At 46.6% G+C, this 15733-nt stretch overlaps 1 protein-coding gene across 5 annotated transcripts in view; it reads right to left on the reverse strand.

Annotated features, from left to right (window-relative positions):
- Window positions 1-11059, reverse strand: part of LOC103181595 (equilibrative nucleoside transporter 1) — a 47120-nt gene extending 36061 nt beyond the window's left edge. For 4 of the 5 annotated variants that reach the window (XM_042333000.1, XM_042332999.1, XM_042332995.1 and 1 more), the window contains exon 1: window positions 10807-11059. The gene's annotated coding sequence lies outside the window, so the exon portion shown is untranslated. Of the gene's footprint in view, window positions 1-598; window positions 629-10806 lie in introns of those variants that run through there. The other variant, XM_042332998.1, reaches the window with a different exon arrangement.
- Window positions 11060-15733: the final 4674 nt, after the last annotated feature.

Below are 15733 nucleotides of genomic sequence, written 5' to 3' on the forward strand. Positions count from 1 at the left end.
GGGAGAGAGGGGGAGAAAGAGACAGAGAGAGAGGGAATGAGAGAGAGAAAGAGGGAACGATGTTGAACGAGCACTGAGACTAGGCATGATGGGGAAAGAGCAGGGAAATGGAATTATATATGTAATAATAATACCTCCATTTGATATAGCGCCTTATCACGTCTCAAAGAGCTTCACAGGATATAATGTAAAGTGTGTTTTGTGGGTGAAATGCAGCGTACTACAGCCATGGAGTGAGTGACTAGTTTTGTTTGGGGGATTGTCGGCCAGGACACTGGGAGAGAAAAACTCCCTTCTCTTTTCGAATAGCGCCATGGAATCTTTGACATCCACCTGAACAGGCAGAAGGGACCTTGGTTTAACATTTCATCCGAAGGTCGGCACCTCCAACAATGCAACACACACACCAGCGCTGCATTGGAGTGTCAGCTTAGGTTGTGTGATTCCTGAATGTATTTAATTCTTGACACAAGAAAGGGTGCACAATACCCCTGGGATTACTAGCATTTGATTTCAAGATCTTCACCCTTGTATTCAAATCCCTGCACTCCTCTGCACCCCCGTTCCTCTGTGACCTCCTCTCTCCTCAAAACAGTACCTGTTGCCATCGTTCCTCCGGGTCTGGCCTCCTCCTCGTCCCCCGAATCCTCCGCTCCACCCTCGGCAGCCGTGCCTTCAGTCACTATGCCCCGAGGCTCTGGAACTGCCTTCCTCACTCCCTTCGTCTCGCTGCCTGCCTTCCCATTTTCAGGTCTCTGCTGAAGACCTTTCTTTTAGACCGCGCCTTTGGTCACCTTCCTCCCCTCCCCCTGGCTCGGTCCCGGAATCCGTTACTGTAAAGCGCTCTGAGATGCCGTCCGGCGTGGAGGGCACTATATAAATCCAAGTTGTTGTTGTTGTTCCTGCAATTCCTAAACCCGCTGGATCAGCATCTCTGCAATTCCTGGATTTGCTGGACTTCAAAATCCCATTCTTGAATGCTTTCTATTCTCATTCCTGGCTAGAGATGGTAGTGGTGGTGGTGGGTTGGAGGGTTTTATAGTGTAACAGGCACCATTGCTCCCAATAACCTTTCCCCTCAGTGCATGTCTCACTTCCCCATCAGTTTAGACTGAAACCAACAGCTCTGTGTTTGTGACTTCCACTTCCCCAAACTCGCCCACATTTGGCAGCTTTCAGCAACTTATCAAGGGATTTCTCAGATATGTTCTCCTCCCCCTCTCATCCCACACCCTCTCCCCAGTGAAGCTGCCTGATTTGTCACGTGCTGCCATTTCTCACTCGGTCTCTACATAGCTACATTGCTCCATCCCACACCCAGGTACAATCACTCACGTCTATGTCTCCTGTAGCCTAGTGACCTCGCAAGCGAGAGGACCTGGGTTTGATTCAAGGAGGAATGAAATTTAGGCAATTTTCCTTACTCCACACGCCTCTGTTTACCTAGCAGTAATTAGGAACCCAGTTAGTCAATTGGCCGATCGTTTTCAGTAATAATCCCTCTAGAATAAATAAATAAATTTGGTCATTCAATCCACGACTGTTTGTGGCACACCACAGTGTACAATTGGATGCGGATTTTCACCCACAAAATACAGTTAATCCGCTTTACGATCTATTCTGTGAAGTGCTTCGAGATGTCTAAACAACGTGATAAGGCACTCTATCAAATGCAAGGATTATTATTAGGATTGTTAACAACAACAACAAGATTACATTTGTATAGCGCCTTTCACGTCAGGAGGACGTCCCAAGGCGCTGGACAGAGTACAGCATTTCAGACCTGAGCTGGGGTTGGGGGTAAGGGAGGGGAGGGGAAGGGCGTTGGCCAATGGCATGGTCGAAGAGGAAGGTCTTGAGGTGGGACTTGAAGGAGGCTAAGGAGGGGGCGAGGTGGAGTGACTGGGGGATGGAATTCCAGAGATTGGGGGCAGAGTGGCTGAAGGCTCTTCCGCCAATGGTGGGGTGGGCGGGTCGGGGGACGTGGAGCAGGACAGAGCCGGCTGAGCGGAGGGAATGGGCGGGTTGGTAGGGGGTTAGGAGGTTGCAGAGGTAGGGTAGGTCGAGGCCATGGGAGGCTTTGTATGTGAGGACCAGGATCTTAAAGTGAATCCTCTGAAGGATAGGGAGCCAATAGGGAGTTGGGCGAGAGTGGGGGAGATGGGGTCACGGAGCTTAGTGCGGGAGAGGACACGGGCTGCAGAGTTCTGGATTAGGAGTTGGGAAGGCCGACAAGCAGGGTGTTTGCATAGTCGAGTCTAGAGGTGATGAAGGCGTGAACAGGAGTTTCAGCGGCCTGAGGGGTGAGGTAGTGGCAGAGTCGGGCAATGTTACGGAGGTGAGGGAAGGCAGAGCGGGTCATGGCTTGATAGTGGGGCAGAAAAGACAGTTGAGGGTTGAACAAGACGCCGAGGTTCCTGACTGGCTTGGTGAGTTGTAGTGTGCAACCATGGAGGTTGATGTGTTATTATTATCTCTGACTGTGAACTTCCAGTCAGCGACAGCATGGATTAGGTACAGAGTAAAGCTCCCTCCCCACTGTCCGTCCAACACTCCCACCTACAGCATAGACAAAAAAAAGTCCACGGCTTAGATACAGACTGTTGAATTGTGGAAAATTTCCTCTGTCCTAGAGAGATTAGTCTTCCTTTCTCACTTTCTCTCTGTCTGTTTCTCACTCACTGTCCGTCTCTCCCTTCCTCTTGCTTGCTTGCTCTGTGTATGTCTGTCTCACTCGTGTGTGTGTGTGTGTGTGTCTATCTGTCTATCTCTTTCTCTTCTTCTGCTGTGCGCAATTGGCTGCTGCATTTCGCCCATAAAATACGCAGTCAACCACTTTACAATATATTCTGTGAACCGCTTTGAGACGTCTCAATGACGTGATAAGGTGCTATATCAAATGCAAGGATTATCATATATATATACACGTTCAAATTAATTAGTTACTTGTCTTGTTACTGGTGGAGATTCAGCTGCCACGTTTGCCTCTATAATAACTCTGGTTTCATTTCCAATCAATATTATTCTGAAAGGAGCTTCCAGACGTTTCCTTGAGGCAAGCTAAAAGACACAGTAAAAGCATTTCACAACCAATAGTGTAAAGCGAATTGACTTTGGATTTTGTGGGCGAAACGTGGCAGTCAATTGCAAACAATAATGTTCCTCAAACAGTTCCTCAAACAATTGAGTGACCAAGATATTTTTTTAAAAGGAACTATTAACTCCGGAAAAACGATTCGCCGATTGACTAACAACCGTGTTCCTACTTAGTGCTAGATTTAATTTAATTCAAGATTTAATTTAAGACAAAATTATTCATGCAGACTAAGACTAGGTGGAATTTCAGCGTGCAGATAAATTCCATGGAAATTTACGGCACAGAAGACGTTGGCCCAATGTGTTTGTGCCAGCTTCCTAAAGAGCGATCGCAATCCTTCCAGTCCCGTTTATCTGCCCTTTCCCCCTACCACTGAAGTTTACTCTTTTAACATATTTGTCTAGTTTCCTTTTGAAATCCAATATAGATGCTGCCTCGATCACCGCTCAGGGCAGAGTGTTCCATACATAACTACTCTGTGCGTGAAAACAATTCTCCAAACCTCCCCATTTGTTCTTTTACTAACTATGTGGAGTCCCGTAACATAGTGGTTAGAGCACTCGCCTCGCAAGTGAGAGATCCTGGATTCGATTCCAGGGCAGGGTGAAACCTTAGGTAAGTGTCCTGCTGAAACTCTTGTTCGTGCCTTCATCACCTCCCGGCTCAACTATGCAAACGCCCTGCTTGTTGGCCTTCCCAACTCCTCCCTCCACAGGCTGCAGATAATCCAGAACTCTGCAGCCCATGTCCTCTCCCGCACCAAACTCCGTGACCCCATCTCCCCCACTCTCGCCCGACTCCACTGACTCCCTATCCTTCCGAGGATCCAGTTCAAGATCCTAGTCCTCATATACAAAACCGTCCACGGCCTCGCCCCACCCTCCTTCTGCAACCTCCTAACACCCTACCAACCCGCCCGTTCTGTCCGTTCAACCGGCTCTGGCCTGCTCCACGTCCCCCGACCCACCCACCCCAACATTGGTGGGAGAGCCTTCAGCCACTCTGCCCCCAACCTCTGGAATTCCATCCCCCAGTCACTCCGCCTCGCCCCCTCCTTAGCCTCCTTCAAGTCCCACCTCAAGACCCTCCTCTTCGACCATGCCATCGGCCACCCTCCTTCCCCTCCCCTCCCTTCTCCCCCCTGACCCCAGCTCGGGTCTGAAATGCTGTACTCTGTCCAGCGTCTTGGGACGTCCTCCCAACGTGAAAGGCGCTATACAAATGTAATCTTGTTGTTGTTGTTACCCCACACCCCTCTGTTTACTTAGCAGTAAATAGAAACCTGGTTGTTAGTTGATTGGCGGATTGCTTTCTGAGGGGAATAATCCCTCCAAAAAAAAATGTGGTTGCTCAATCCATGACTGCTCGTGGAAAACTGCCGTGCGCAATTGGCTCCCGCGATGCACCCACAAAATACGGAGTCAATTCACTTTACAATATATTCTGTGAACCGCTTTGAGACGTCTCAATGACGTGATAAGGTGCTATATCAAATGCAAGGATTATCATATATATATACACGTTCAAATTAATTAGTTACTTGTCTTGTTACTGGTGGAGATTCAGCTGCCACGTTTGCCTCTATAATAACTCTGGTTTCATTTCCAATCAATATTATTCTGAAAGGAGCTTCCAGACGTTTCCTTGAGGCAAGCTAAAAGACACAGTAAAAGCATTTCACAACCAATAGTGTAAAGCGAATTGACTTTGGATTTTGTGGGCGAAACGTGGCAGTCAATTGCAAACAATAATGTTCCTCAAACAGTTCCTCAAACAATTGAGTGACCAAGATATTTTTTTAAAAGGAACTATTAACTCCGGAAAAACGATTCGCCGATTGACTAACAACCGTGTTCCTACTTAGTGCTAGATTTAATTTAATTCAAGATTTAATTTAAGACAAAATTATTCATGCAGACTAAGACTAGGTGGAATTTCAGCGTGCAGATAAATTCCATGGAAATTTACGGCACAGAAGACGTTGGCCCAATGTGTTTGTGCCAGCTTCCTAAAGAGCGATCGCAATCCTTCCAGTCCCGTTTATCTGCCCTTTCCCCCTACCACTGAAGTTTACTCTTTTAACATATTTGTCTAGTTTCCTTTTGAAATCCAATATAGATGCTGCCTCGATCACCGCTCAGGGCAGAGTGTTCCATACATAACTACTCTGTGCGTGAAAACAATTCTCCAAACCTCCCCATTTGTTCTTTTACTAACTATGTGGAGTCCCGTAACATAGTGGTTAGAGCACTCGCCTCGCAAGTGAGAGATCCTGGATTCGATTCCAGGGCAGGGTGAAACCTTAGGTAAGTGTCCTGCTGAAACTCTTGTTCGTGCCTTCATCACCTCCCGGCTCAACTATGCAAACGCCCTGCTTGTGGCCTTCCCAACTCCTCCCTCCACAGGCTGCAGATAATCCAGAACTCTGCAGCCCATGTCCTCTCCCGCACCAAACTCCGTGACCCCATCTCCCCCACTCTCGCCCGACTCCACTGACTCCCTATCCTTCCGAGGATCCAGTTCAAGATCCTAGTCCTCATATACAAAACCGTCCACGGCCTCGCCCCACCCTCCTTCTGCAACCTCCTAACACCCTACCAACCCGCCCGTTCTGTCCGTTCAACCGGCTCTGGCCTGCTCCACGTCCCCCGACCCACCCACCCCAACATTGGTGGGAGAGCCTTCAGCCACTCTGCCCCCAACCTCTGGAATTCCATCCCCCAGTCACTCCGCCTCGCCCCCTCCTTAGCCTCCTTCAAGTCCCACCTCAAGACCCTCCTCTTCGACCATGCCATCGGCCACCCTCCTTCCCCTCCCCTCCCTTCTCCCCCCTGACCCCAGCTCGGGTCTGAAATGCTGTACTCTGTCCAGCGTCTTGGGACGTCCTCCCAACGTGAAAGGCGCTATACAAATGTAATCTTGTTGTTGTTGTTACCCCACACCCCTCTGTTTACTTAGCAGTAAATAGAAACCTGGTTGTTAGTTGATTGGCGGATTGCTTTCTGAGGGGAATAATCCCTCCAAAAAAAAATGTGGTTGCTCAATCCATGACTGCTCGTGGAAAACTGCCGTGCGCAATTGGCTCCCGCGATGCACCCACAAAATACGGAGTCAATTCACTTTACAATATATTCTGTGAACCGCTTTGAGACGTCTCAATGACGTGATAAGGTGCTATATCAAATGCAAGGATTATCATATATATATACACGTTCAAATTAATTAGTTACTTGTCTTGTTACTGGTGGAGATTCAGCTGCCACGTTTGCCTCTATAATAACTCTGGTTTCATTTCCAATCAATATTATTCTGAAAGGAGCTTCCAGACGTTTCCTTGAGGCAAGCGAAAGACACAGTAGACCATAATGCTTTGTTAGCAGGGAAACCAGATCAGTACACAACTAGGACCTGAGTCAGTAGAGCTACAGGGGCATTTGATACCGAGCCACACAGAGCGACATTTGGGTAAACAGCAATCAGCTGGGTTGCAAATGTAAGGCTGTATCTGGTTCTAATAGAGGTTTATTACGGAGCATTGCGTGAGTCAGGTCAAGAGTTCCAAGGGCTCATTTGATTGAGAGGTATTATGGCAAGTCCACAGTCCGTGAGGTGCCCATAAGAGAGAGAGGCGAGGTGGAGGGACTCCAGGAAGGAGTTTCAAAAAGCGAGAGGTAGAATGGATGAGAGCTCGTCCACTGACGTGGAGTGGGGTGGGCAGAGGACATGAAGCAGGCCAGTGTGCGCTGTTAATAATAATAATCTTTGCATTTGATATAGCGCTTTTCACGTCGGGAGGACGTCCCAAAGCGCTTCACAGAACACACTGTAAAGTGAATTGACTGTACATTTGTGGGCGAACGCGGCAGCCAATTGCGCACAGCAATGTCCCACAAAAGGTCGTAGATTGAAAATGACCAATTTTGTTATTGTTTTTGGTTTTGGAGGGATTATTATTAGGCTCTGTGGAGTAAGGAACCCTGCCCAAGGTTTCGCCCTGCCTGGAATTGAACTCAGGTCTCTCGCTTGCAAAGCGAGTGCTCTAACCACTGAGCTACAGGACTCCACAAAGGGATTGCACCCGAGCTGGGGGTTGGAATTCAGAGGGGTGGAGGGTAGCAGGGGGTGGTGGGGGTGGGGATAGCCAAAGGCACGATCAAAGAGGAAAGTCTTTATATACTGTATATACTGTACTGTGTATAAAGGCCTTGAGGGGAAGGTGCATTCTTGTCCACCTGACTCACAAGGCAGACACCGCCTCAATAAGCATTCATTCAGGGATTTGCTTTGGGATGTCCTCCCGATATGAAAGGCGCAATACAAATGTAATTTGTTGTTGTTGTTGAAAGGGGATTATGATCTGGAAATATCTGATACAGTTCCTTTCACGTTGGGAGGACGTCCCAAAGCACTTCCCAGTGGAGTCCTGTAGCTCAGTGGTTGAGCACTCGCTTTGCAAGCGAGAGACCTGAGTTCAATTCCAGGCAGGGCGAAACCTTGGGCAAGTTTCCTTACTCCACACGCCTAATAATAATCCCTCCAAAACCAAAAAAAAAACAATAATAAATTGGTCATTTTCAACCCATGACTGTTCGTTGGACATTGCTGTGCGCAATTGGCTGCCGCGTTCGCCCACAAATATACAGTCAATTCACTTTACAGTGTGTTCTGTGAAGCGCTTTGGGACGTCCTCCTGACGTGAAAAGCGCTATATCAAATGCAAGGATTATTATTATTATTATTATATACTTTAAAGGGAAGTGACTGTGTGTTTTGTGGGTGAAATGCAGCAGGCAATTTGCACTCAACAATATCCCCATAAACAGCCATGGAGAAAGCCACCGATTTTATGTGGGGGATTGTCGGCAAGGACACCAGGAGAGAGAAAGTCTCTTCTCTTTTCAACTTGCACCACAGAATCTTTAATGTCCACCTGAACAGGCACAGACGGGGCTTGGGTTTAATGTCTCATCTGAATGATGGCACCTCCAACAATGCAACGCACCCACAGCACTGCATTGGAGTGTCAGCTTAGACTATGTGTGTTTGAGTCCCGACGTGAGGCTTGAACCCACAACCTTCTGACTCAGAGGTGAGAGTACAACCAGGGTGACACACACATAAACAACAAACTTGTTTAAGATGTTAAGATTAGCTTGGTGAATCATTTCACGGGTGTGTGTGGGATCTCGCAGCTGGCAAATTATCTGCTGCATTTGCATCTGCATTATCAGTCACTACAATTGACAGCAGTTCACTGCGAAGCACTTTGAGATGGATTTTGACATTACATGCACTGTATCGAATGCAAGGATTGTTTCGCCCACAAAATATATGGTCAATTCACTTTACAGCATATTTTGTGAAGCGCTTTGAGATGTCTCGAAGACATCAAATATGATATCAAATGCAAGAATTATTATTATTATGGATTATCTCTGAGGAATTTCAGTTTGCAACTCTCCGGAAAGAGAGGTACAAGGTGGGAACGAAGCTTGTCGGAGTGTTTTGTAAGGAGAGAAGAAGTACTTTGTTTCATTTTGCCATTAGACAACACAACTCCACATTCCCTGGAGAAGCAGGATTTGAAAAATAATAATAATCCCTGCATTTGGTACAGAGGTTTTCATATCTCTAGACACCTAAAAGTGCTTCACAGAATATACTGTAATGTGAATTGATTGTATATTTGTGGGCGAAATGCGGTAGCCAATGCGCACAGCAGTGTCCCACAAACAGTTGTGGATTGAGTCACCAAATTATGACTTTTTTTAAGGATTATTATCCCTGGAAAGGAGATCTGCCAATTGACTAACAACTGGGTTCCTACTGAACGGAGTCAAATTCAAATAAGAGCTCAATATTCGCCTTAAGAGGGAGAACTCCCTGGTCAGTAAACAGGATTGTTTGCAGATGTATTGGGGCACACATTCACACTACAGTGTGAACAGTCATTCACAATCACACTACAGTGTGCACATCATGTTGCACACAGTTTACACATACACAGACTACAGCGCACACTCACACTAAATGAACACGCAGACACTACCGGGCACACTTGCACATCAGTGCAGAAGAAAACACATTACAGTGTGCTCACAGACTTGTATTACATTGCACACATACACAGTACAGTATATGCACAGTACAATATGTATACACTACAGTACACACACACACTCGTACAATACAGAATATACTATGCACACACACACACACACAGACACAGTACAGTATACATCTGGATTCAATTCCAGGCAGGGCAAAACCTTGGGCAAGTTTCCTTACTCCACACGCCTAATAATAATCCCTCCAAAACAATAATAAATTGGTTATTTTCAATCCATAACTGTTTGTGGGACACTGCTGTGCGCAATTGGCTGCCGCGTTCGCAGTCAATTCACTTTACAGTCTATTGAAGAGCTTTGAGAGGTCGAGAAGACGTGAAAAGTGCTATATCAAATGCAAGGATTATTATTATTATTACATACAGTATAATACACATGAAACAGTAAGGCAACATCTGTCCCCGCTCTCTGCAACTTCATCTTGGAGTCCCTGCAACTCACTCCCTCTCTTGTTGAAGGTCCGTCTCAGGAATTACCTCTTTTGGGACAGTGATTTCAGTCAATCTTTTCAATCAGCTATGAAGCAAGTGAACCATTTTGTTTGGAGGATTGTCGGCCAGGAGAGACATCCTTCTCTTCACAAGTAGTGCCCCGGAACCCATAACATCAACTGAACAAGCACAGACAGGACCTCGGTTTAACATCTCACCTGAAAGCACCTCCGATAATACAGCCCCCAACCCCTCCCCATACGCCTCAGCAATGGAGCGTCAATCTAGCTCAAAGCCCAGATGTGGAGGCTTGTACCCACAACCTCGTGATTCAGAGGCGAGAGAGCTAGCAACTGAGTTAGTCTGACACCGAGCATACACACACAGACACACAAACTAGTATTTTCAGTTCAGCGCTCACACGTTAATATATACATAGTCCAGCGCACACAATATAGACCCACACATCAGTGTACACCGATTCTAGTATACACCATAGATATGTACACACAGGACAGTATACACAACAGATTTACACACACAGCAGAGTGTACACAACATATACACTAACAGCGCAGTATATACTCTCCCATTGGTACCGTCCCTGTCTGTCCAGTGTGACTGCCCGTGACCTTCACATATCCCAGTCACAGGGGAAGGTTGAAAGCTGCCTGAGCCCCAGGAACAGAAAACACACAGCCCTGCCTGTCCCCCGTCCCTGCACAGGCACAGCTCACTCTCCTCTCCTCTAGGTCACATTGAGCAGCTGCAGTATGCGTGTTTGTGAGCCCGTGAGTGTGTGTCAATCTGTTATATCAAATGCAAGGATTATTATTATTATTGTGAATCAGTATGTGAGGCTGTGTGTGTGTGTCAGTGTTTGCGTGTGTCAATGTCTGTGTGAGAGTGTGTGCCAGTGTCTGTGTGAGAGTATATGTCAATGTCTGTGTGTGTCAATGTCTCTGTGAGAGTGTGTGCCAGTGTCTGTCTGAGAGTGTATGTCAGTGTCTGTGTGAGAGTGTGTGTTAGTGTGTGTGAGAGAGTGTGTGTTGTGTGTGTGTGTGTGTGTGTGAGCCAGTGTGTTACTGTGAGTCAGTGTGAATGGGAGCCATGGGTGTGAGCCAGTGTGAGTGCAGTCACAGTCTCTCACCTGCCTGCATGTCAGGCTGTCAGTCTGCGCTGTATACAGCTCTTTCCTGTGTTGATCCTCCACTACACCGAGCCTATGAATATTTTCTGTGTGTGTGTCTCTCTTTTTCTCTCCAACATCGCTCCTCCTACATCTTGCATGTTCTCCAACCTTCCCCTTTTTAAAGCGACACTGCCTCTGTGTCAAAGAGATTCCCACTCCCTTTTGTACAGCAGTGTAGATTTTGTGGGGAAAACTTGGCAGCTAAGCACTGTGCCACAAATAGTCGTGGATTGAGTGACCAAATTTATTTATTTTGGATGGATTATTATCGATAGCTATCCATCAATTGACTAACAACCAAGTTCCTACTTACTGCTAGGTAAACAGGTGTGTGGAGTAAGGAAACTTGCCTAAGGTTTTATCCCGCCTGGAATCGAACCCAGGTCCTCTCTGACCGGATTGGCCAGAATCTGGACCTTGGGGCAGTCTCAGGCACCTTATACATTCTTCTGTGGACATATCCCCTCAATAGTCCTCCTTGTTTGGTGGCTCTGCCCTCTTGAACAGGGAGAAACTATCAGCGCAGTTTGGTTAGTCAGTAATGAGAGGGCATTAAAATCGTCATAAAGGGAGAATTTCTTTAACACAGGGTTATCAGCACATGGAATGCCTAACCAAACACATGGTTGAAGCAAACCTGTAATAGCTTCCAAAAGGGAATGAAACAAATAAATGTCAACCTGGCTCAGTTGGTAGGACTCTTGCCTCTGAGTCAGAAGGATGGTGACCACAGAGAGATCGAAGAGGAAGGCTTTAAGATTTTTTTTAACGGTGATTAAAGATAAGGGAGGAAAGCTAAAGCGCTTTCCATGGGTTGGAATGCAAACTTTGGATTCCCAAAATAACCTTACATACAGCCCAGACAACGTGCAATTGAATTTACCCGTCTCATCTTACTTTGCTTTCTAAGTTAGATTGCAACCCAATATCGCATCTGCCGGGTGAGTGAGAGTCACGGGAGAGGACCTGGCGCAGTGGTAGAACTCTCACCTCTGAGTCAGAAGGTTGTGAGTTGAAGCCCTACGGTCGGGACATGAAATCGCGTAGTCTAGACTGACCGTCCAAAGCACTGCTGTGGGGGGGTGTTGCATTGTCGGAGGTGCCGTCCTTCGGATGAGATGTTAAACCCAGGTCCCATCTGCCTGTTCAGGCAGATATTAAAGATCCCATGGCTCTATTCGAAGAGAGAAGAGAGTTTCTCTCTCCTGGTGTCCTGGCCAATAAATCCCCGAAATAAAATTGGTCGCTCAATCCATGGCTGTTTGTGGGACATTTTGCCCGCAAAATACACATTCAATCCACTTTACAGTGTACAGTGTGAAGCGCTTTGCAACGTCTCGACGATGTGAAAAGCGCTATATCTAATGGAAGGATTATTATGTGAGAGTGGGGGCAGGGACACTGACTGGGGATGCAATGAGTCAGCAGGTCAGATGTGACGCAAATTACTTTGATTTGAGAGGAATCTAATAAAAGTTCACACGCGACAATTGTAAGCGATCAAATGTCAGGAAATGAATTCCCAGACCCAGTAATTTGATTGGAAACTCGCTAACTCCAATTAGTGAGCAGAATAAATCCAGAGATAAATGTCTCCACATTCCAGTCACACGAGCCCTGAGCCCAAAATAACACCGACAGTCACACTTACTGTCACACTAACGGTCACACAATAACTGACTGTAACACACACTGATAGCCGCTGGGGGAAACTGAGTGCCGAAATGCGTGAGTGCCTAAAGTGCCTAGTCTGCCTCGCTCTGGCAGACTACGTTTCTTTCAGGCAGACTAATTGGTGCTATTATAACGAGAGTGACCAGCACACACTGACAGTCACACACTGACCAGCACTCACACACTGACCAGCACTCACACACTGACCAGCACACACTGACAGACACACACTGACCAGCACTCACACACTGACCAGCACTCACACACTGACCAGCACTCACACACTGACCAGCACACACTGACCAGCACACCACTACCAGCACTCACACACTGACCAGCACACACTGACCAGCACACCACTGACCAGCACACACTGACCAGCACACACTGACCAGCACTCACACACTGACCAGCACACACTGACAGTCACACACTGACCAGCACTCACACACTGACCAGCACTCACACACTGACCAGCACACACTGACAGACACACACTGACCAGCACTCACACACTGACCAGCACTCACACACTGACCAGCACACACTGACAGTCACACACTGACCAGCACTCACACACTGACCAGCACTCACACACTGACCAGCACTCACACACTGACCAGCACACACTGACAGACACACACTGACCAGCACACACTGACCAACACACACTGACAGACACACACTGACCAGCACTCACACACTGACCAGCACTCACACACTGACCAGCACTCACACACTGACCAGCACACACTGACCAGCACACACTGACAGACACACACTGACCAGCACACACTGACAGACACACACTGAACAGCACACACTGACAGACACACACTGACCAGCACACACTGACAGACACACACTGACCAGCACACACTGACAGACACACACTGACCAGCACACACTGACCATCGCTCACACACTGACCAGCACACACTGACAGTCACACACTGACCAGGACACACTGACCATTACTCACACACTGACCAGCACACATTAACAGTCAGTGTGAGTGCTAGCCGGACAGTGTAGAGTGAGCTTTACTCTGTCTCTAACCTGTGAATGTGACAGTGAATTAGATGGTCAGTGTGTCAGAGTGTGATGGTCAGTGTGTCAGTGTGTGATGGTCACTGTGTGAGTGGGTGATGGTCACTGTGTCAGTGTGTGATGGTCAGTGTGTCAGTCGTGATGGTCACTGTGTCAGTGTGTGATGGTTAGTGTGTGAGTGGGTGATGGTCAGTGTGTGAGTCATGATGGTCACTGTGTCAGTGTGTGATGGTCAGTGTGTCAGTGTGTGATGGTCAGTGGGTCAGTGTGTGATGGTCAGTGTGTGATGGTCAATGTGCCAGTGTGTGATGGTCAGTGTGTCAGTGTGTGATGATCAATGTGTCAGTGTGTGATGATCAATGTGTCAGTGTGTGATGGTCAATGTGTCAGTATGTGATGGTCAGTGTGCGATGGTCAGTGTGTCAGTGTGTGATGGTCAGTATGTCACTGTATGATGGTCAGTGTGTCAGTGTGTGATGGTCAGTGTGTGATGGTCAGTGTGTCAGTGTGTGATGATCAGTGTGTCAGTGTGTGATGGTCAGTGTGTAGTGTATGATGGTCAGTGTGTGATCGTCAGTATGTCACTGTGTGATGGTCAGTGTGTGATGGTGTGTGATGGTCAGTATGTCACTGTGATGGTCAGTGTGTCAGTGCGTGATGGTCAGTGTGTGACTGTCATATCAAGTTGCTGTTGTTGTCCTGAATTGGGGGGAGGGGGGCATTCTCTCTGATTTCCACCTCCATGGGGTGGGAAACTGAGTGCCATATGACAGGAAACAAGCGTAGTATTGTGCAAGTGTTGGAAGGGATAAAATGAGAAACAATTCCTGGAGTGGACTTGCTGAACTTGCTGAAACTCTGAGCCGTGCTCCAATCTTTCCCTTTAGTCCAAGACCTACGGAGGAGGGGGTTTATTGTTCTGTCTGACTGTAAAAGGTTTGAATATGGATTTTAATACAACAAAGTGTGTAGAATATGAATTAGGCAGACTTAGTCGTACCATCCTGTATGGATTTACAGAATTTGTCAAATAATTATGCCTCATTTACACTCCAAAGATATATGGCAGAATTGGGGATTCTAGTTCAAAACCATATATAAGTTCTACATTTTTAATTCCATCATCACATACAAGGCATCATTTTACATGAAATGTATAGCTGCATGCACACATATACAGCATGTGTTAATATAATTGATACAGATGAGGCCACTGGAGATCAAAGTTTAAAGCTTAAATTCAGTTCATCTCTGACTCAGAACTAACTATTGGCTGCCGGTAACTCAATGAGCTCATCTCAGGAAAACATTTTAACCACTGCAAACACATCCATCCACTTCTGGCTTTAGCATTTTGACACTTGCACTTCTAAAGTTTCTTGCAAGAAGCCGGCAGCCCCATACCCACAGACTCCACAGCTGGTTTATCTCAGCTGCACGACAACCTTAACCCACAAACTGTAGAAACATTTGAATTGGCAAAAGAATATGAAGACTTTCTCAACCAGTATGAGATCTATACCAGCAAAACGAGAAAAGGGGATCATGGGAAGACAGCAATATTCTGAATCCTTTAAATTGAAATGTTTGAACTCATTCTATTAATCAGCAGGGCACGTCGTACCAACCATTTGGAACTGTTTATATATTATCTGGGGAAGATGTGCTCATTATTGTTTGCCGCTGGTCATCCAAATTGTTGCTATACCACCTCAACTTGCTTAATATGGACAACACACATCCAGACGCAAGAGAAATCTTGGATAATGGTGCTTTAACAGTCAGGTGTATTTCCTTTTACAGCAATCCAGTTGATCTCACATTGAGATCAATTGGATTGCTGAAGCCGGCCAAGAAAGAAATCGAATATCACAAGATAACTCAGACGTGAAAAAATTCATCAGTGGTATACAGACGACAATAGATCCCTTTGCAGAGAATTCCCATGATGATAATCTCTACTGCAAATCAACAGGTCAGGATATGCCTAATGATGTAAGTGATGACTTGACTAACTGTGATGAGAAAGATCAGAAATGGACTGAGGAGTTTTGCCTCAGTTGCTTTGCAGATTTTCTCGTTTTGATAAACCTATTCCTCATCGAAAGGTGAAGAATTTTGCTTCAGCTGCAGTAACTGTAAAGTTGGAAATAAAAGATTG

This window comes from Callorhinchus milii, unplaced genomic scaffold (genome assembly GCF_018977255.1).
Source record: "Callorhinchus milii isolate IMCB2004 unplaced genomic scaffold, IMCB_Cmil_1.0 Scaffold3, whole genome shotgun sequence".
NCBI classification, from domain to species: domain Eukaryota; kingdom Metazoa; phylum Chordata; class Chondrichthyes; order Chimaeriformes; family Callorhinchidae; genus Callorhinchus; species Callorhinchus milii.